The 20,596-nt window shown below is 37.0% G+C and overlaps 1 pseudogene; it reads right to left on the reverse strand.

Annotated features, from left to right (window-relative positions):
- Positions 1-2,151: 2,151 nt before the first annotated feature.
- LOC123795505 (heterogeneous nuclear ribonucleoprotein A1-like) overlaps positions 2,152-20,596 on the reverse strand; it is a 116,655-nt pseudogene continuing 98,210 nt past the window's right edge.

Raw genomic sequence — 20,596 nt, forward strand, 5'->3', positions numbered from 1 at the left:
TCAGAACAGCTGCTGATTCTTAAAGATAAAAGATCTACTCTTTGTATATATATTATTTGGCTGAAAAAGCTTTTATTTTTATTTTATTTTTTTGAAAAAGCTTTTATTTTAAATAGGACTAAGTGAAGATGGACAAAATAATACTGACAAACACCTCCAGATGATCTCAGAACCTTCAAGAAAATACGGTGACATTGCTTCACTCTACCTATGTCAAGACTGGATGAGATAATTGTTATGAATCCAATCTGAAGTCTGTTCAAGAAAAATTTTTGATTTCAAATATTTTTCCATCCTTTGTATTTGTAAGGATAGATATCCAGAATATATGGGCTTTTGTTTTCCATTTTGGGGCTTTAGATATTCGAGGAAAGTTTGGGGAAATAGAGAGCTTAAAGCTCTGATTTAGGAATGTGATAGTTTGGAGCTGGCAGCCACGAAAGAGTGACTGAAAGATACAGAGAAGAATGTAGAAAATAAGAAGAATGTGGCCAGAGGGAATTCCCATAGTAACAAATGGCCAGTAAGTTTGAAAATTGTGAACTCCTTGAGGTTAGAGGTTATGTCTTAATTATCTCTTTATCTCTAGCTTCTATCCAATTGCTGGTCTTTGCCTAGGACCTAAGTAAATGTTGAAATGAGTTATCTGAATTAGCTTATTGCATTTATACAATGGCTCATTAGGTCAGTAATATTTCTTGCTTACATATGATGATATCAAAGCTCAAATATTTAATTAACAGAGGCAGAGCTGGAAGGGATTGGGATTTAAATGTAGTTTCCAGGAATCCAAAAACCCACAATGTTTCCACTATAACAAGATTTTTCAAAATGTCTTCAATCCTATGGTGAAGTTGAAAAAGGAACAGTTCTGTTGGGGAAAAAAAAATCCTTCTACCTTTCTAAGTTCTTTGGCTTATCTAATAATTAAATTTGCATGAGGCAGATCAACAAGAGGAAAACAAACAAAAGTGTAATAATATGTATACATGGGAAAGACCCAAAAACTGAGTAACACCTAAAAATGACTGAACCCATCACCTTAAATACCCTCTTCAGCTAAAGACAAAAGAAGGTATTGGAGATGGGGTGTTCTTTATGGGAGGTTGCCAGGAAAAGCACAGTCAACAAAGATAAGGTTGTTACCCAGATTTCACTCATTACCTTCTCCAGTGATAAATTTCTAGAGATTGGGCCATTCTGCCTTCCAGATATAGTAAGGGAGACATCCTTAGAAATGGAGATTTCTATTATAAATGTAAATGTTTCTCACAAAGGAGTAACTTCTACTCAGTTTTCAGAGCTTCTCTTGTGTCTGCTGTTTCTTAAAAATAACCATCTTAAGGGGTGCTTGGCTGGCTTAGTTGATAGAAGATGCAACTCTCGATCTCAGGGTCATGAGTTCAAGCCCCACACTGGGTGTAGAGCTAACTTAAGAAACAAAACAAAACAAAACAAAACAAAACCAAACCAGGGGCACTTAGGTGGTGCAGTTGGTTAAGTGTCTGATACTTGGTTTCAGCTCAGGTCAGGATTTCAGAGTCTTGGGATCAAACCCTGTGTCAGGCTCCATGCTCACTATGGAATCTGCTTGAGAGTCTCTCTCTCCCTGTCTCTCTGCCTGTCCTACTCATGCTGTCTCTCTCTCTCTAAAATAAATGCATAAATCTTAAAAAAAAAAAAAAGCTTAAAATAATCAACATGCCAAAGAACCATATCTGAGGTGGAAGAATTTTCTGTCCTTCAGTTCCATGGTTACAGATTTTTACGAAATCCTGTACAGAGTATCATCCTTCCTAAAATTTCATATGGCATATTAAAATATTAAAATCTCTGATAGAACTTTTATTTATTTATTTACTTATTTAAACACAATTTATCCAGCATCATGATCAGACTATTACATTTAGCAATCAATGATATGGATGCAGAAAAAAATCTGCATTAAAACCCTTTGTTAGAATGATTTAAATTTTCCACAGACCAGAAACTAAAGTAAGCTTTTATACAATTAGTCACAAATACACTCCTTGAGTTTTTTGCCCATACATACGGGTATTGTCTAAAATATGTCTTCTTTGTAGCAGCTCAGTGCTGCCACCACTGTGCTTGGCTGAGTTCACAAATCTGTTGTAACCTGTAGCTTTCTTGTCACTTCTTTGGCTCTCCTCTCATGCTAAGCTCTGTTTCCCAGCAGTAATTAAAACCTTCTACTATTGTCATAGCTACTGCTGCTGCAGGAACCACCATAGCTGCCTTGGTTTCATGGCTTTGCAAGGTGTTTGCCTCCACCACCATAGCGGCCAGAGCTTCTGCCTCCAAAATTCCCTCCTTTCATGGGTCCAAAATTTGAAGATTGACTGTTGTCATTGCCAAAGTCATTATAGCTTCCTCCACTTCTAAAATTGCTTCCTTCATTATCAAATCTGTTATAGCCATCCTCATGGCCACCATATCCACTGCCACACTAACTGCCACCAAAGCCACCTTGCCCACTGAAGTCTCCTCCACAACCAAAGGTGTCATTCCCACCAAAATCACATCCATGACCACCACCAACATTTACAGAAGCATTTTGACCTCTTTGGCTGGATGAAGCACTTGCCATCTCTTGCTTAAATGGGGCTTTCCTTATTTTACAGTTGGGGCCTTTCACAGTATGTGATTTTTTTTTAAAAGATTTTATTTATTTATTTGACAGAGATAGAGACAGCCAGCGAGAGAGGGAACACAAGCAGGGGGAGTGGGAGAGGAAGAAGCAGGCTCATAGCAGAGGAGCCTGATGTGGGGCTCAATCCCATAACGCCGGGATCACGCCCTGAGCCGAAGGCAGACGCTTAACCGCTGTGCCACCCAGGCGCCCCCACAGTATGTGATTTTTGAATGACAATCTTGTCTACGGAGTCATGGTCATCAAATGTTACAGAAGCAAATCCTCTCTTCTTGCCACTGCCTCAGTGGGTCATGATTTCAATCACTTCAATTTTCCCATACTGTTCGGAATAATGTTCTTCAGTGTCTTCTTCAATGCCACCAACAAAAATCCTTTTCTCATTTAAGTGGTTACCAAGTCTTTCAGAAATCTTCTCTTGAGACAGTGCTCTTTGGTTCCACAACGCTTCCATCCACCTTGTGTGGCCTCGCATTCATGGCGGCATCCACCTCCTCCACAGTGGCACACCTGACAAACCCAGAACGTCTGGGGCCTTGATGTTTGGATCTGTCACTACCACACAGTCCATAAATGTTCCCCATGGCTCATAATGGCTCCTCCTGAGTTTCTTCAAAGCTCAGACTTCCGATGAAGAGCTTCTGCAGCTGTTCAGGCTCTTTAGGAGACTCTAACTTAGATCGACAGTGGCGGGAAGGGAGACTTTAGGGATGCTTACACGGCAGCGTCCACAGGCAGAAAGCTCGGATAAGACTTTTAGTTAAGCATTGTTTGAACTTTGTTTTTGTCAGAATTTCTCAGAGGTGGTTTATTGCAGTTTTTTTTTTAAGATTTTTTTTAATTTCAGAGACAGCGAGTGAGAGAGAGCACAAGTGGGGAAGAGGGGCAGAGAGTGAAGGAGAAGCAGGCTCCTACTGAGCAGGCAGCCCCACGTGGGGCTCAATCCAGGACTCTGAGATCATGACCTGAGTTGAAGGCAGATGCTTAACCAACTGAGCCACACACGCCTGTGTGTGTGGCCCTTTTATTTCTTTTTTAGATGGCATATTTTTTGAAGGGTGGGAGGAAAATGGCAGGAAATATTTACTATCCATAATAGTAAAAGAAATTATATCATTGATAAACAAACATGATGAAATATCATAGTCAATACATTCTGGAAGAAAATAAGATTAGATTATAAGAAGCTATTAAGAGAGTAAAAACTGAGACTTTATGTTTTCGCTACTCATAAGGGTATTTATGTAGAGCTTAATTAGTTATCTATATCCGTATTCCCAGAATAATAGGACTTATAATTGGAAACATACTTCCAATTTTTTTAGCGTCTACTACTTCCCTGAAATAAAATGGACAGGAGAAATGGATTATTTTTCCTTTATCGGTTCAAATACTTGTCATTCAAGGGTCGCCTGCATGGCTCAGTCAGTTAAGCATCCGACTCAGTTTCAGCTCAGGTCATTATCTCAGAGTCCTGGGATTGAGCCCGGCATTGGGCTCTGCACTCAGCACGGAGTCTGCTTCGGATTCGTTCTGTCTCCCTCTGCCCTATTCCCCCCTCCCCCTTGCTCTCTCTCTCAAATAAATAAATAAATCTTTAAAAATACTTGCCATTCAATTAAATTACAAACTTCTGTATTTAGATTTACAAAATCTGTTTCCCTAAATGGGAGTTTATTCAAAGTGTTGCATCATTAATGGCTGCGTCCTGTCTTTATTTTGTCACCCTGGAGATAAAGAGCCACAATGAGAGGCAAATGAGTGTTTATTTGGGGTTAAAGCATTGCACCGATTCAGGTGGTTACCCGAATAGTGTTCCTGCTTCTAGGGTGAAGGCAAGGGTTTTTTATGAGGAAAAGGAAGGGGATTAATTACATAAGTTGAAGAAAAGAAAAAAAAAGTTTTTCTCTGGGTTTTAACACGGTAACTTGGTTAGACATCAACTGACGACTGATTTTATCTTCAGAAACCCCATACCTATAGAAACCCCACGTCTATCAGTCTTGTGACCAAAATGTTCATGCTCCTTCTGACTCCTCAAGTAATTGCTCACAACAGTTGCCATTTGCCCAGTCCCAAGGTTTGAGCCCAGCTCAAACACAGGTGGGTAAGGCAGTTTCTCTGCAGTCGCTCCTCCAGCTCCATTTTAAAATGGCTTCACTCATGACAGCTTTTCACAACTCAAAGTTCAAACAGATTAAACTGTAGATGAAGTTAGAAATACTGCAGTCTTTAAAAGAGGTGGTTGGAAGCAAATTAATTGACTTCTAAGTAAATAGGTGGACTGTAGAATTGTACCTTGTAAATGGCTAGTGATAACCATAGGAAAATATCCTCTTTTATAAATGAGGAGTTGGATCATCATTTATACTCATTAATGATAGGCTTATGAGAGAGAAATAAATAATATATACTTATAATGAAGTGTTAACAGAGCCCACTTAATGTTAACACTAAAGTGCTGTTGCTTTATTCTAAATTTATTCCGAATTCTTATTCGTTAAGTTGATTTGGAATAAGCCAAACTATAATAATAAAAATTAGGCAAATCAGACAAAAACTAAATTAAGATTCTGGCATTTTCATGACACTATATATGGATTTTTTTCATAGAAACCCCATCTTTTGTATAAAAACTTCCTAAGTTAGAAAGAGAAAAAATACTACACACTTTACCTTCAGGAGAGGTACATAATGTGCATAACTTTGTACATTCAATGTTGAATGTGTGCACAATTGTTCTGTTACAGGAATTGAAGAGTAAATAAGGGAAATTAATTAAATATTGATTGAGGAGTTATTACTTTCAGGTTAACGCATTTCCTTTTGAGGATGCAAAAAGTCCCATTTGAAATATATCAAAGAGTTTTGGTTGCAGAAACAGTGTCTGACCATATTATAAACTCGATCCATTATTGCTGACAGATGAAATATAAAAATGGGAAAACGGCACATTATATGGTATTCTAACAACATGCATGTGCAAAGAATAATTACTAAAGAATTCAGGATCGTGAGTTATGAATGTGGGTTGAGTAACAAGAGAAAACCTAAAATCAAAGTGGGGCTTAACTTGGATGTCAAAGGTGAGAATATTGTTTTTTATGTGAGAAGTGTGGAAAACATTGGAAGACAGGGACCAATATGACAGAAGCTTTCAGAGATATGAGCGAACGTGGCATGTTGGAATAAGGGGAGAGAGGTGGCAAAGATGCCTGCTGGTTTGAGGGGAGAGAAGGATACCAAGATGGAAAAGCAGATTGTAAGTATACATTACAGAAGTCCTTCTAGAGGAAGTTAAATGAGAGGCAGGGAGAATCTAGTAGGGTAAGAATTTTAGCCATTAAACATTTTTATTAGGGAAAATGACCCATTTCATTCATCAAGAGATTATAAGCTATTTGGGGCTTGGTGGAGCTTAGACAATGGATTGACTTGAGGAGCGACTCTGGAAGTTCAGGCTTGATGTGATGGGGGGCTGGGGTAGGAAAGTGCTATTGTGTGCAAGCTGGACAGACAGGAGGAAGAGTAAGATGTGAGAACACTTCCAAGAGAAATCCTGCAAGACTTAGAAATTACTTACATGAATAAAATAGCAAATTTACTGAAAGTAAGAGCAGGATTAGATAATGAAATTCATTTCTCCTAATGTTATACAAAGAAAAATTTTACCTAGCATAGCAATGACAATAGAATACTAAAGTACCAAAGATTGGGGTGCCTGTGTGGCTCAGTTAAGCATCTGCCTTTAGTTCAGGTCATGATCTCAGGGTCCTGGGATCGAGCCCCACATTGAGCTCCCTGCTCAGTGGGGAGTCTGCTTCTCCCCCTGCTGCTCCCGCTGCTCATGCTCTTTCTCACTTTCAAATAAATAAATTAATTAAGTTAAATAAAAAATAAATTACCAAAGATTACGTCTGAATGCTATTAAAAGTATGTGAACATTCCTCAACAAAACAAAATCTATTTTGCAAAACAACAACAATAATGACCTATGAATATATATGACAAATTTATGTAAACTTTTACAGAGAAAACAGGAAAACTTTAATGAAAGATGTTAAATAAGATTGAAATTGACTAGAAAGATATAAAATGCTCATTAAATGTCATACATTGTCAATTTTTCTGAAAGCATTAGATCTATTTTGTATAATTCCAATGAGAATGCCAATAATGTTTATTTTCAATTTGAAAAGCTGATTCTAAAATGTACATGTAAGAGTGAATAGGAGGAACATTTGTACTTGGTGTGTGTGTATATATACACAAATATATATATTTGTAGTAACTAGTGGTGTGTTCTTTTGGTTAAATGATAGGAAAAGTGAAAAAATGAAACAGGGACATCTGGGTGGTTCAGTCGGTTAAGTGTCCTACTCTTGATTTCAGGTTATAATCTCAGGGTCATGAGATTCAGCCCAGCATCAGATTCCATTTTTGAGCCTGCTTGAGATTCTCTTTCCCTTCCCCTTCCCCTTCTACCCCTCTTCCACCTGTCTCTCTCTCTCTCTCAAAAAATCAAAAACAAAAACAAAACAGAGGAAAGAACCCAAGATCAGATTCATGGGTGTATATGAATGAGATGGTATTGCAGATCAGTAGTGACTGGGCAGACTGTTCAGGAATAGGACTTTGAAAGAATTAATGGGATCTTTATTTCCTACAATACACAGAAATAAATTCCAGATAGGTTAAAGACAAATGAAAAACAAAATTTAAAAATTTTAACAGAAAATTAACCTTGGGCTTGTGAGGGATTCTCTAAATCAAATAAAGAAGCATAAAAAATTAAGAGAAGTTTTGAAAAATTAATAACATTCAAGGTAAAACTTATTTTCACTCAACCAAAAAACTATTAGAACTAACCAATGAATTCAGTAAAGTTGCAGGATACAAAATTAATATACAGAAATCAGACGCATTTCTATCACTAATAAGGACCTAGCAGAAAGAGAAATTAAATAAACAACCCCTTTTACAAATGCACCAAAAAGAATAAGATACTTAGGAATAAATTTAAGTAAAGTGTTGAAGGACCTGTACCCTGTAACCATAGACATTGGTGAAAGAAATTGAAGATGACACAGAAAATGGAAAGATACCACGCTCATGAATTGGAAGAATTCATATTGTTAAAATGTCTGATTATACCATAGCATCATTCTCGGATCATCATTTCATATTTGTGTTTGATTGTTTACTCTATGTTATTTCTCTCTGCCTTTAGATAGTAAGCTCTAACAGAGAATATGTCTGTTTCACCTGCAATTGAATACCTAAATCAAAGCCTGGTATAGCCATTTCTAAATATATATTTGTTGAATGAATGAATGAGAACTGTGAACCAACCAATATTGGAGAGAAAACAGACAACTTTTCACCTCCATACATCAGTGACAGCAAGTCCTGGCTAATTCCCTGAAGGCTGATATTTTTTTTCAGTGGGATAGACAAGTCTTTGTTTGATAGATGATCCAGGACCCATCCAGTTCAAGGGATTAGACACCAGCCACATCTGACTGCTTCCTTGCTTGTCATACCCCCTGTGGACTGAGGTTAGAGGTTCGTTCTATGGATCATGCAGGAACAATAGGGTCACTCAAAGTACTCTTTTGCCATGACTCCACCAGAATTACTGCCACTCCCGTAGCTTCTTTTTTTTTCAAGTATAAGGTCAGAACACTGGATTCCATATTGCCTCACACTTGCTCTCTCCTTCCATTAATACATGTGCATTCGTAGCTCCCAGGCCCTCAGGCCAAGTCTGTCCATTAGCCATGCCCCAGCCTGTGAGAAGACATTAATTTGTATCTGCACTGGGATCTCAGTGTTCACAGTCCTGAGCATTAAACCCATAATTGCTCTGAATGTAGCAAATTCACTCTTCAAATTAAAAAGCAGACCATACTACTGCCACTTTATTTCTCCCTTCTATTTCACAGAGAAAACCACCAACCTGAGGGAATTAGCTGGACTTGTTCTCATAGATACGGGGAAGTAAAAAGTTATCTGATTCCAAAAACAAACAAACAAACAAACAAAAAAAACAACAAAAAAAAACAAAACAAAAAGAAGAAGAAGAAGAAGAAGAAGAAGAAGAAGAAGAAGAAGAAGAAGAAGAAAAGAAAGAAAAAAAGAAAGAAAGAAAAGTTATCTCTTTGCTCCCAGCACTGCTCTGTTCATCATGGTGTTCATCCATTTGGTTGCTTATAGCCTTCCATTGAGCTTCCTTCATCTGCTACCCAAACTTGCACCATTTTATGGATCTATTGTGTTGTACAAGGGAATAGAAGTACTAATAACTTAGACTATTATAGTAAATACCTATATGACTAGAAGGATCGGGTCAGACATTTTCAAAATCAAAATATACCTTGAACATGGTAATATAATTCACAGCCAAACAATTATTTTATTTTAACTTTACTACCCTGTGGAGAGATCATACTATGTAATTTGAAAATGAACCTCCAAATATTTTAAAAATTAAAAAAGTAATATTTAATGATGGTAAATGAGGACATTTAGTTCTTTCTTTTCTTTCTTTCTTTCTTTCTTTCTTTCTTTCTTTCTTTCTTTCTTTCTTTCTTTCTTCCTTCCTTCCTTCCTTCCTTCCTTCCTTCCTTCCTTCCTTCCTTCCCTCAGCCAATCCTATAGAATGAAAATGGGTTGTATGTTTTCCCTAGGCTTTCCAACCAGGAGGGTGATGAGGACCAGTGAGGTTATTTGCTATATTGTATTTACTAATATTGGCAAATGGTTGGCACTTGTGTATGCATTTGATTATGCAAAAATGCAATACAAATGACTTGTTTTGGTGATAAAGTTCAATTATTTATTATTTTTTCAACTTTTATTTATTTATTTTTAAAGATTTTATTTATTCGACAGAGAAAGACAGCCAGCGAGAGAGGGAACACAAGCAGGGGGAGTGGGAGAGGAAGAAGCAGGCTCATAGCGGAAGAGCCTGATGTGGGACTCGATCCCGTAATGCCGGGATCACGCCCTGAGCCAAAGGCAGACGATTAACCGCTGTGCCACCCAGGCGCCCCTTATTTTTTCAACTTTTAGAATAGATACACAAAATTTTATATAACACTAGAAATATTTTGATTTGCATTCCATTCATTTAAGGTGAAACCAAGCAACAAAAAAAAGTGTTCACCAAATATTTGCATTACTAGATAAAGCTGGGGAATTGACAATTACTCAATAATCTTATTTGTCTACCTTTCTAATAATGACTTCATTTTTCTTGATTTTGTTAGCTAACTTCTACATTACTAAAGTTTTATCTCAGGATATTATGACCATTTTACTGGTGAGGAAGAGGAAATAATGCAGGTTAACTAATGTGCCCCCAAAATATAGTTAATTATCATTTGATACTATTCAAAGCCAGATCTGTAAGCTTCAGAGTTAGTGCACTTATCCAATATATTATGTAACAGCCAATCAATAAATCTTTGTTTAATTTAAGTGAATGTTGCTACCTGAGAATCAAAGTACCAAATTAAAGGCTGAGAGGATTAAAGAAGTGAATTCAGAATTTGAGAGAATGGCAGAATGATTATAATGAAACTTGAATCTCTTGGAAAATGCTGGGTCATGTTATCTGCATATGTGGGATTGGGGTGTGTGTGCGTGTCTTTGTATTTGGTGGTGCCTAATATTTAGAGACTTTTTCAATACATATTATAAAAAGCAATGATAAAGATTGTAAGTGCCAAGGCAAAAAGAATTTTGTGTTCCATAATTACAAAAGGTGAAGAAACCGAATTACTTTGAAATGAAAATATTCACATCCTTTAAATCTGTTCTTACAGTTCCCAAACAGACTAATAATTTGCTTGATTTCTCTTTTTTTATGCTAAAGCTACTGATGAATTGATTGAAAGTTGTGTATAATATAGCAGGTGTTTCTTGTTTTTGTTTGGGCATAATACTCATAAGGAGGTAGTGAAAAGAAGTATGAAATGAGAGTAATCTGAGAATAGCAGGTGGAGCTCTTCCTCTCCTAGCTAAGGGCTCTATTTTCACAAAGTCATTATAGTTGCATGAACTACACACTGAGAAAACAAAAATCTGGGAATAAGCTAATATTAAAGCATGTATTTTAAAACACCAAAGTTGATGAAAACAATATACTTATTTCTTTTATTTTCTTTACTTGAACTTCTCTTTCTGTTTTGGAGTTTTCATTTTCAGATTCCCAGTTCATCTTAATTTTTCTGTGATCATCATATTTTCCCATGCCAAAAACTGTATCCTTACCTTACCCCAAAGCATACAAACCACTCTCACAGGCAAATGCATATGTAGACACACACACACACACACACACACACACACACACACACGTGCACTCACGCAGACAAACACACGCAGAGGTGCACATATATACACACAGAAACATACACATGAGCACGACTCATACATACACACACATGCTCACTGAGATTAGGAAAATCACCTTGATATAAATATATTTTAAAATTTGTAACAACTTTATATTTCAAAAGTATCAATGATTCTGGCAAATGAAAAAGGAGGCTTTTAGAATAAAAATTTTCAAAATATTTTTCAGAATGTTCATTGGTATTCCTTAAAATGAAAATTTGACACATATACAGTAAAACAAATGAAATCCAAATGTAGGCTTTATGAATTGTTATAAAGGAGACATTTGTCTAAACTCCATCAAGGTCAAGAAATAGAATATTTCCAGAACCCCTAAAACCTTGATTCTTTCTTCTCTTTATAAATAATAACACTCTTGAAATTTCTTTATCGTTTTGTCTCCTGTGAATATCTGACTAATAATGTTAATCTGTTTTTGAAGTTTTGTGAGTATACTCATAGAGTATGTATCCCCTTATGTATGTCTCCTTTTCCTTAGTTTTATGTTGGTATGATTCATCTGTGTTGTTGCATTTTTTCATTTTCATTAGTAATATAGTAATCTATAACAAACTATATTTATTCATCCTTCCAGTTTTGAGCAAACTATATTTATTCATCCTTCCAGTTTTGAGCAATTGGATTTTCCCCCAATTTTATTGAGAAATAATTGACAAAATTACTGTATAAATTTAAGGCATACAGTGTGATGGTTTAACTTACATATGTTGTGAGGTGATTACCACAGTAAGTTCAGCCAACATCCGTCATCTCATATGGATACAACTTGAAAGAAAGAAAGAAGAAAAAAAAAAGGAAAAAAAATTTCTCGTTGTGATGGGAACTCTTAGGATTTATTCTCTTCAAGACTTTTCTGTATATCACACTATTTGAACAATTGGATTTTTTAAAATTTTAACCTCATAATAGAGCTGTGAACATTTTTGAATCTGTCACTTTGGATTCCTGTTCTTTTGGGTGAATAATAAGAAAGATATTAGTCATAGGCAAGGTTACCATACAAGCTGTTATAGACACTGGGACACTTGGAGAGTTAAAGGTGTTCTTAAAAAAATTGTATAATTTTAATTTTATTTTTGATATTTATTGACTGACAAATAGGTTATAATATACTGGTTGGCTAGTTTAATAGTCCTGTCCTAAAACAGTTTTTAGAAATAAAATTAGTTCTGAAAAATAAGGATAATATCTGTGTACAATGAATATAAAATTGAAAAAAGCCTTTGTGCTTATTATTTAAGCATTTAAATAAATAAGCAGAATAATCTTAGATTTAGGTAAAATAACTTTTATTAACCAGTTCATTAATGGATCACTATTTGCATGGTGAATGTATTTTTTTAATGTAGTCTTAATATTTTCAAGTCTCTTCCACTATTGCAGTAAGTGTTCCTTGAAATTTTATTTAGTGGGTTAATAAATCTAAATTTTCCACTCTTCTCTGTAATTGAGAAAGATCTCCTACCTGAAAGGGGTAACATAAATCTAAACTCAGAAAAAATATTGCTCACTGGAGAATATTTTTATTGAAAATTTTCATTGTTTTACACTATTTTCACAGATACTGTCTTTTAGGCTCTACTAAGAATCTTTTTCTTTTTCCAAATAGTTTCATTAGGGAAAAAAACCCTCTCAAATTGTTTAAGTTACAAAATTATAGGCCTTTTTAATTTCATTCCATTCTAGTAAAAAAAAATGCACTTATCCTATTAAAAATAGAAACTCCATGATAAATTTCCTCCTGCAAGAGAAGATTCTATAGAAAGGGATTATATTATTTAAAAATGAAATTTTATGAACAGGTGATGCTCTTTATTTAATTTTTTCCGTTTGTCTCTTGATCTTGTGATGTATCTTTGTTTGTGTAGATCTTCCTTGACTTAACGGTGGTATTATGTCCTGATAAACCCATAAATTGAAAATATTGTAAGTCAGAAATGCATTTAATACACTTAACTTTAACTAAATATCACACCTTAGCCTAGCCTACCTTAAACATGTTCAGAACTCTTCCATTAGTCTACAGTTGGGCAAAATATCAAACACAAAGCTGATACACAACATTAAATACTGTGCTGGAAGTGAAAAGCAAAATGGTTGTATGGGTACACAATGGTTAAATATATCGGTTGTTTACCCTTGTGATGGCGTGGCTGCCTGGGTGCTGCTGCCACTCAGCATCCTGAGAGAGTATCATACTGCATGTCACACCTGGGGAAAGATCAAAATTCAAAATTTGAAGAATGTTTCTATGAATGCGTATCACTTTCACACCATTGTAGAGTCAAAATATCCTAAGTCCAACTATCATAAGTTGGGGAATGTCTATATACTTTATTTTCAATAACTAATTCAGTAAAAGTGTCAAAGACTTTTGGTACTAAATTTATTAAATAATTTGAATATTTTTATTGGTGTTAGAAAAACAAAGGTTCTCTAAGTTCGGAGGACCCATTTATCCAAAAAAAAAAAAAAAGGTTCAATACAATTGTAGTACACTTAGGTCTATTTAAGAAATAATTCTTCAAAGGCTCAGACATTTATTTTTTTTTCCTTCTTTTTTCTTTTATTTATCTATGTTTTAGAGAGGGTGGGAGACAGAGTGGGGGGAGTGGCAGAAAGAGAGGGAGACAGAGACCCTTAAGCAGGTTCCACACTCAGCAGATGTGGGGTTTGATCTCACAACCCTGAGATCAGGACCTGAGCCAAAATCAAGAGTCAGATGCTTAACCAGCTGAGCCAATCAGGTACCCCAAAGACTCAGACATTTGTAAAATCCCATGTGTGGTGCATACTAAGGCACTGAAGGATTTTGTTTGTTTGTTTTCAACATCAACTTTATTATAAAACTTCATAGTTTATTTACTCAAATCATGTATATTTTACAACTCGACACTACGGCTTCTGTCTAGGTCATTGGAATATTACAATTTATTTAGATGCACTTATGTATGCACCACAGATCCGAGAGCATTTCTGTGACCCAGGTTTGTTAATTTTGTGAGAACTTTCTGTTCACCATGGTGCGATGGTCCATGAACATTTGTATTTCTATTATCACCACAAAGCAAGCAGTTTTATCTTTAAACTTTTTAATAAGTTCACAAAAGCATTTATTAGAAAGTCGCATGTTTTACCTTTGTCAGAATGAATTTCTAAACACTTAACTTTGACTCTTTAATTTCAATGAAAAAAATGCTATTGGAAATAGCTGATTTCTATTTAAAGCATCTGATGAAACTACTGGAGTCATCACATTAACAGGTGTCAATTCATTTTGTAATTTTTCACAATACTTCACTGATATGAGAAAAATTTATTTAAGAGATTAGCCATCTGATTTAAATGAAAAGTCATGCTTCACAGGCTTACATGTTTCATATGTAAATGCATCTTCTGGGGTGCCTGGGTGGCTCAGTTTGTAAAGCAACAGACTTGATTTCAGCTCAGGTCATGACTTCAGGGTCGAGAGATTGAGCCTGATGCTGGGCTCCATGCTCGGTGAGAAACCAGCTTAAGATTCTCTCTCCACCTGTGCAACCCCTTAGCCCCCCACACATGTGTACTCGCTCTCTCAAAAACATGCATCTTCTTCAGTTTTGTGTGTTAAATCACCATTTTTGGGGTGGTTGTGTTAACTTTACTAACTTTTAAAGTGGATGTTGAGTATCCTTCCACAGGATTGTGTCTTATTTATTTAAAAAAAATTGACAACAATATCACTCTAACATGTAAGAAAATCATAAACATTATAAACATTTTGTGAAATGTTTGTCCATTTCAGTTTTCTAAGAAATGAAAATCCATAGTTCATGTGTTCAGTTTATATTACTTGCATTTTATATGTAATTTTTGACTTTTGAGCCATTTATTCTGAAAGAGATTATTACAAAATAAAAATAAAATATTATCAAACATCAGAATAAATAAAATAGTTATAGATGTACAGCTTATGATAAATACCAAAAGTGCTGTAGCAATAGCATTCAGTTTATTAGTTAGAAATTTTGGGGGCACCAGGCTGGCTCAGTCAATTAAGCATCCAACTCTTGATTTCGGCTCAGGTCATGATCTCAGCGTCATGAGATCGAGCCCCATGTCGGTCTCCACACTCAGCAGGGAAGTCTGATTGAGATTCTCTCTCTCTCTGTCTGCCCCTCCCCCCACATACATGCACACTCTGTCTCTCTCTAAAATAAATAAATCTTTAAAAAAAAGGAGATTTTATGGCAGGATGGCTCAGCCTTTTAAAAAAAACATATATTTCACAACTATTTGAACTATAATTTCTTACTTTTCCACTGACCCCCTAATTGGTGTCCTGAAAGCTTTTACATTCTGCAGACTTCATGCTGGTAAAGGAACAGCTGGCCGGTAAGCCAAGTGGCTTCCAAGGGCAGCAATGGTACCCTAACCATTAGTACTAAATGGAACAGGATGCTGGAACAACAGGTAAATTAGGACTATTTGGGAGGAAACTGATTACATGCATCATCAGGCCAGTAGATAATGCAAGATTATAGCCACACAGCGGCCCTACACTGCCAGCCTCCTTTCTCTGTTTGTAGCAGCAGCTGTAGTTTTAATGTGAAGGTGTTTCAGCATGTTGGTCTCTTTTGCTCTGCCTGCACATGATCAAGTGTTCCTAACTATAGATTGGATGTAGATTTAAATTTTCCAATACCTCTCCCTTAGTACAAAACCCCTCAAAAAGGTACTAGGACTAGACCATTTTTTATAAATAATCCTCCTTCTATTCTAGCAAACAGAGAAAGGAGGCTGGCAGTGTAGGACCGCTGTGTGGCTGTCCATAGTACTAGGTTGAGGAGGTGGGAAAGACCAGGCCCACACCCAACTTGAGTAAATAAACAAAGTTTGGGTTAATTATCTACTGGATACTTATGGGGGCTGGAACAGTGAGGATACAGAGTATAGCAATCACATTCATGCATTCATCCAGCTACCAATTATTTATTATCTACCAAATGTATGGCATGTTTCTAGACACTGGTCATACAGCAGTTAAGTGAGAGTAGGGGACTCTACTCTTAGGAAGATTACATTTTGGTAATGAATTAGTCTAAATTAAAAAATATATATGCAGTAATATATATGCAGTAATCTATAATGATATTTATAGAGAAATATATAAATACCTATATTAGAAGATGGAGAAGAAAATGCTCTGAGCTTATTAGAGAACTAATACATTCTCTGAAGAATTGGAAAGCAGGGAAAGAGAATAAAGTGTAAGTAGCAGTCCTACTTTAAATCCCTTCTTAGGAGCCACTTAGCAGGGGGGCAAGTGACAGAGTGGTGGGTGTGTGGCGTCTGTGTGAAGAACGTCTGGTCTACCAGCACAGCCAGGGAGTGATCCCTGAGCCCAACTGTGGCTGGCCTGTTGGAGGCCCCCACGAATCCCAGTGCAGGGCCGATGGCAGGAGATGGGCCACAAACACAGCCAGGGCCTGATCCCTGAATATCTCTAAGTCATGATAAGGACCTAGAATTTTATTCTAGGTGAGATGGGAAGCAAAAAGACAGATTTGAGAGGAAGAAAGGCATGATTTGTCTTGATGCTTTTTAGTGGATTTCTCTGGATGTTGTAAAGAGAATGAAATGTAAGGGGTCAAGACTGGAGACCAGGTGCCACGTCCAGAGGCCAGTGTGGAAATCCGGGTCCATGGTAATCCCCATCTTGGTCTGTCCCTCCAGTTTGACTTCACGACGTGCTATCCTCAACTCGCTTGAATAAATAGGCATTATTTGAAGGCTATTTTTAAGAGAGCCCTTTCCCCTTTCTTGCAAAAGCCTAAATATTCCTAGCACTTTTTATACTAATTTCATTCTCATTATTTAATCATTTGACTTGCCTTTGAAACCTATCCAAATTATGCACATTTGTCTAAACCAGTGAGCTCTAAAAATAGAACTATGGCTCCCAGAGTGTCCCATGTAAGATCAGGAAAATTAAGCTCAGGATACAAATTTTTCCATTGGAGTTAAATGTATTCTGATCATTCATCCAGTTGTCTCTGTTTTTAAAATCAAAGTTTCTATTACTGGTGGTTTTATAACATCTATGAAGGAACTGGTCATTTGAGAAGTTTGTCGCTAGGAAAGTTGTTGTCTTAGGCCAGTTTTCCTAAGAAGTAGTGTGTGTAGGAGGTTTATTGTGGAGTATTCTGTGGGTGCTTTAACACCTGGAAGGCAGTAAAGGACATAGGACTGGGCTGATGGAGAAGCTGACCTATTATAAAATGAGAGCAAAGGTCTCAGCAATTTCAGAACTGCTCTAATCAGAGACCAGATTTGGTCCTTATACCACCAATCAACGAATGCTGGGTGTTCCTGGACAGAGTTATATCCTCGATCAAGGCTGCTCCCTTTGGCCTGAAGATCTTACCTACAGAGGGACTCACCAACAGGGGAATGAGCGTCTTGGTTCTGAGGAAGGGATCTGGGTAGCATAACAGCTAATACAGCTGCTCACTGATTCGTAGTTTCAAGCAGAGGTGATCAATAGTATTTATCCTTTTGGGTGTCTCCTCATTCCAGAGATGTTACCCTCTATCCAACTGTGAGAAACTGCCTGTTTAACCATTCCTTACAGTCTGCCAAGGCTCCGCATTGTTCTCATCTCTGTATATGCCTTCTCTCTAACCACATCTTGTGTAGTCTGCTGAATTTAGCACTTCCTACTTCTCTGAACTGTGCTGTGCTTTGGTTCTTTAATTACAATACAAGGGGACCAAAAGCCAGAAAATCAGTCAAAGGTCTTTCTTCATTAAAAGCAGCACATCAGTTAATATAAAGAGCACCTATTACATTACACTCATGTTTACCCTGCCCTGCTTCTAGCAATTTTCCTGAGGGTGGAAAATGTTAACTGTCTTCACCCTCCTGAGCTCTACAGTTGGTATTTTTTATTCCTTGATTGTGATGGGGGTGATAGGGAAGGGGTCAACTCTAGACAGCAGCTTCCCCTGAGTTCCTACTCAGAGTAGCCAGTGACCATTCCAGCAAGCTTCAAGAGTGTTCTAACCTGTACTTCCATTGCTTTAAGCAGAAATTGTTGATCCTTGAAGAAAGGAAATGTCAACATTGTTTTGGCTTATTTTGGACACTAAAGGCAAGGTTCTTCCTGATCTCTACATGTGAAAAAGCAAAGAAGCAGAATTTTTAAATGAAGGACTTCAGTGAGGGATCCTGTTCCTTCTTCATGAGGTAAATAGGATAGGCTGTTGTGAAATTGTCATAGCTTGCTCGGTATTTGTTGCATACACGCCTTCAAGAAGGATATCTCATTACATGTTCATGTCCAGAGCATCAGGCTTGATTTTGTATTTTCCTAAGCATTTGCCCCTTCACATATCACCAGGAAAAAAATCTCTCTCTTCTTTGTGTTGATATGACAGTTGCGATTGTGAGTTAGTGTCACATGTCACTAAGAGAAGTATGCTGGTTGGCAGAAGACCTGAGTGTGAGCTGGGGCTCTGCCAGTTCTTATTTGATTCGAGCAAGGTAATATGGAAGAAGATGAACCAGGGCATATTAAACATAAGCCTTTATTTGTAATACTCTGGCATGAGAACTCTGAAGTAGTGTTTTACCTTGGGAAAGAAAGGTGGGGTTTTTACGAAGCTTTAGCCAGAGGCATAAGCAGAAATTCAGCTAGTGTAAGGAAGAGTGGGTCAAAATGATTTTTGGAAAAGGGAGGAATTACTCTAGTAGTTGGCAGGTGCTGGTTGGACAGTTTAGGTTTAGCTAGAAGGTGGAATAGGAAATGTAGCAGAGGCTAAAGTCATTTATAAAAATGGTGGGAAGAGAAAGCTCCAGGGATCAAAGTAATGCTAATGCCACTGTAGAAATTTTTAGTCTTTCAAGGTCTCTTATGGGCTGTCCTCTTGGTCAGCAGGAAAACTTGCTCTAATCTGACCTCTGAAATAGCAATCTCACTTCCATCCAGTGTGATCTCCGACTAGCTGGGCGTGACTGCTGTCATTTGTAGGTTGGATTTCAGTCATTGGTTGAGTAAGTAATGGTAGAGAAGCATTTAAGAATCAGGAGAAAACACAGTAAACTGTGGTAAAAAAACCACCAACAAGGAAAACCAACAACAAAAAACCCAAGCATGGACAGGATAATTATCAGGAAGCTTGGGACCATGCCTCTTAGAACAAATTCTGCCCCAGTTGGAATCAGCCAGGAGAATAGATCCCACTCTTTCTGGAATTTTTACATAAGGCAAGTTTGATACCCATGACTCTGTGTTCATTCCCTAGATTAGCCCAGACAACCAGGGTTAGGAGAAGAAACTTTCAGAACTTCATGCTAGCAATCAAAAATGTTAATGCAAGAGAAAGGGGGGAAATGACAATGGGAAGAAAATGGTGGAAAGAGTAAGTAGGCTGGCAGTCAGAGGCTTGGAGTGTGGGGATCTCAGTCTAATAATCTCCTTTGATGCTAGATTTGAAGCTCTTGGGAGAGCTACCTCCTTCCAGATGAAGTTTGATTCTGGAGAATCCTGCGAGTTTCTGTGTTAGATCTCCTGTCAATATGGATATTTAGGAGGTCAGGGTAGAACATCTCTTAAAGTTAGAAACAAGAATCCAAACTTTTAAAAAAAAGCAGTAGAAACTACTTAAAAAAGGGAGATGCCTCAGTCGGTTAAGCAGTGGACTCTAAATTTCCCCTCAGGTCATGATCTCAGGGTCCTGAGATCAAGCCCAAGCCCAGCGCAGAGCTTGCTTAAGATTCTCTCTCTCCCTCTCCTTCTGCTCCCTACCCTGTGTTTGCACTCTTGCACTCTCTATCTCTCTCTCAAATAAAAAAATAATAAATAAATAAATAAATCTACTTAAAAAATAAAATTGAATACCATATGATACTTCATTAAATAAAAAACTAAAATCCTAGCTATTGGATTGAAGTAGTGGGTGGGTGTGCTAAGAGCTTGCTATTGTTAGTCCTCTCCAGGCCTCTATCTTCCCTTATAGTCATCCCTGTGCCTTCCAATTAGATCCTATGAACAAAGCTTTAAAATGATATTATGGGGAAAAATGCTATTATGGAGAACATAACATAAAGTTATGTGTGTGTGAGTGTGTGTGTGTCATGCACGCTAGAAAATGCAACAATATTTAGAAGCAAATTTTATAGCCCTTCAAGAGGGAAGCATTATCACTACCTATTGATATGCATCATGTAAACAAAAATATTCTCAAAATGCACCTGATGATTGTTAGACCACGGTGAGGTCCTATTTGGGAGGAATACACAGTCACTGAGTGAAAAGGTTTAGTGAAAGACAGTTTGAAAACAGTATTTGAAAAAAAAAAAAGAAAACAGTATCTGGAGAGTCTGGTATGTAATGCTAATGAGTTATCTTGTAGGCGAAGGGGAGTCTGTTGAAAGTGTTTGATCAGGGAGCAAAGGGAGTAAAGTTCCTATGACAACACTGTGTGGTTTGGCTTGAGCAGAGAGAGCCTGAAGGCAATA

Source organism: Ursus americanus, chromosome 6 (genome assembly GCF_024610735.1).
Source record: "Ursus americanus isolate L20-20 chromosome 6, mUrsAme1.1.p, whole genome shotgun sequence".
NCBI classification, from domain to species: domain Eukaryota; kingdom Metazoa; phylum Chordata; class Mammalia; order Carnivora; family Ursidae; genus Ursus; species Ursus americanus.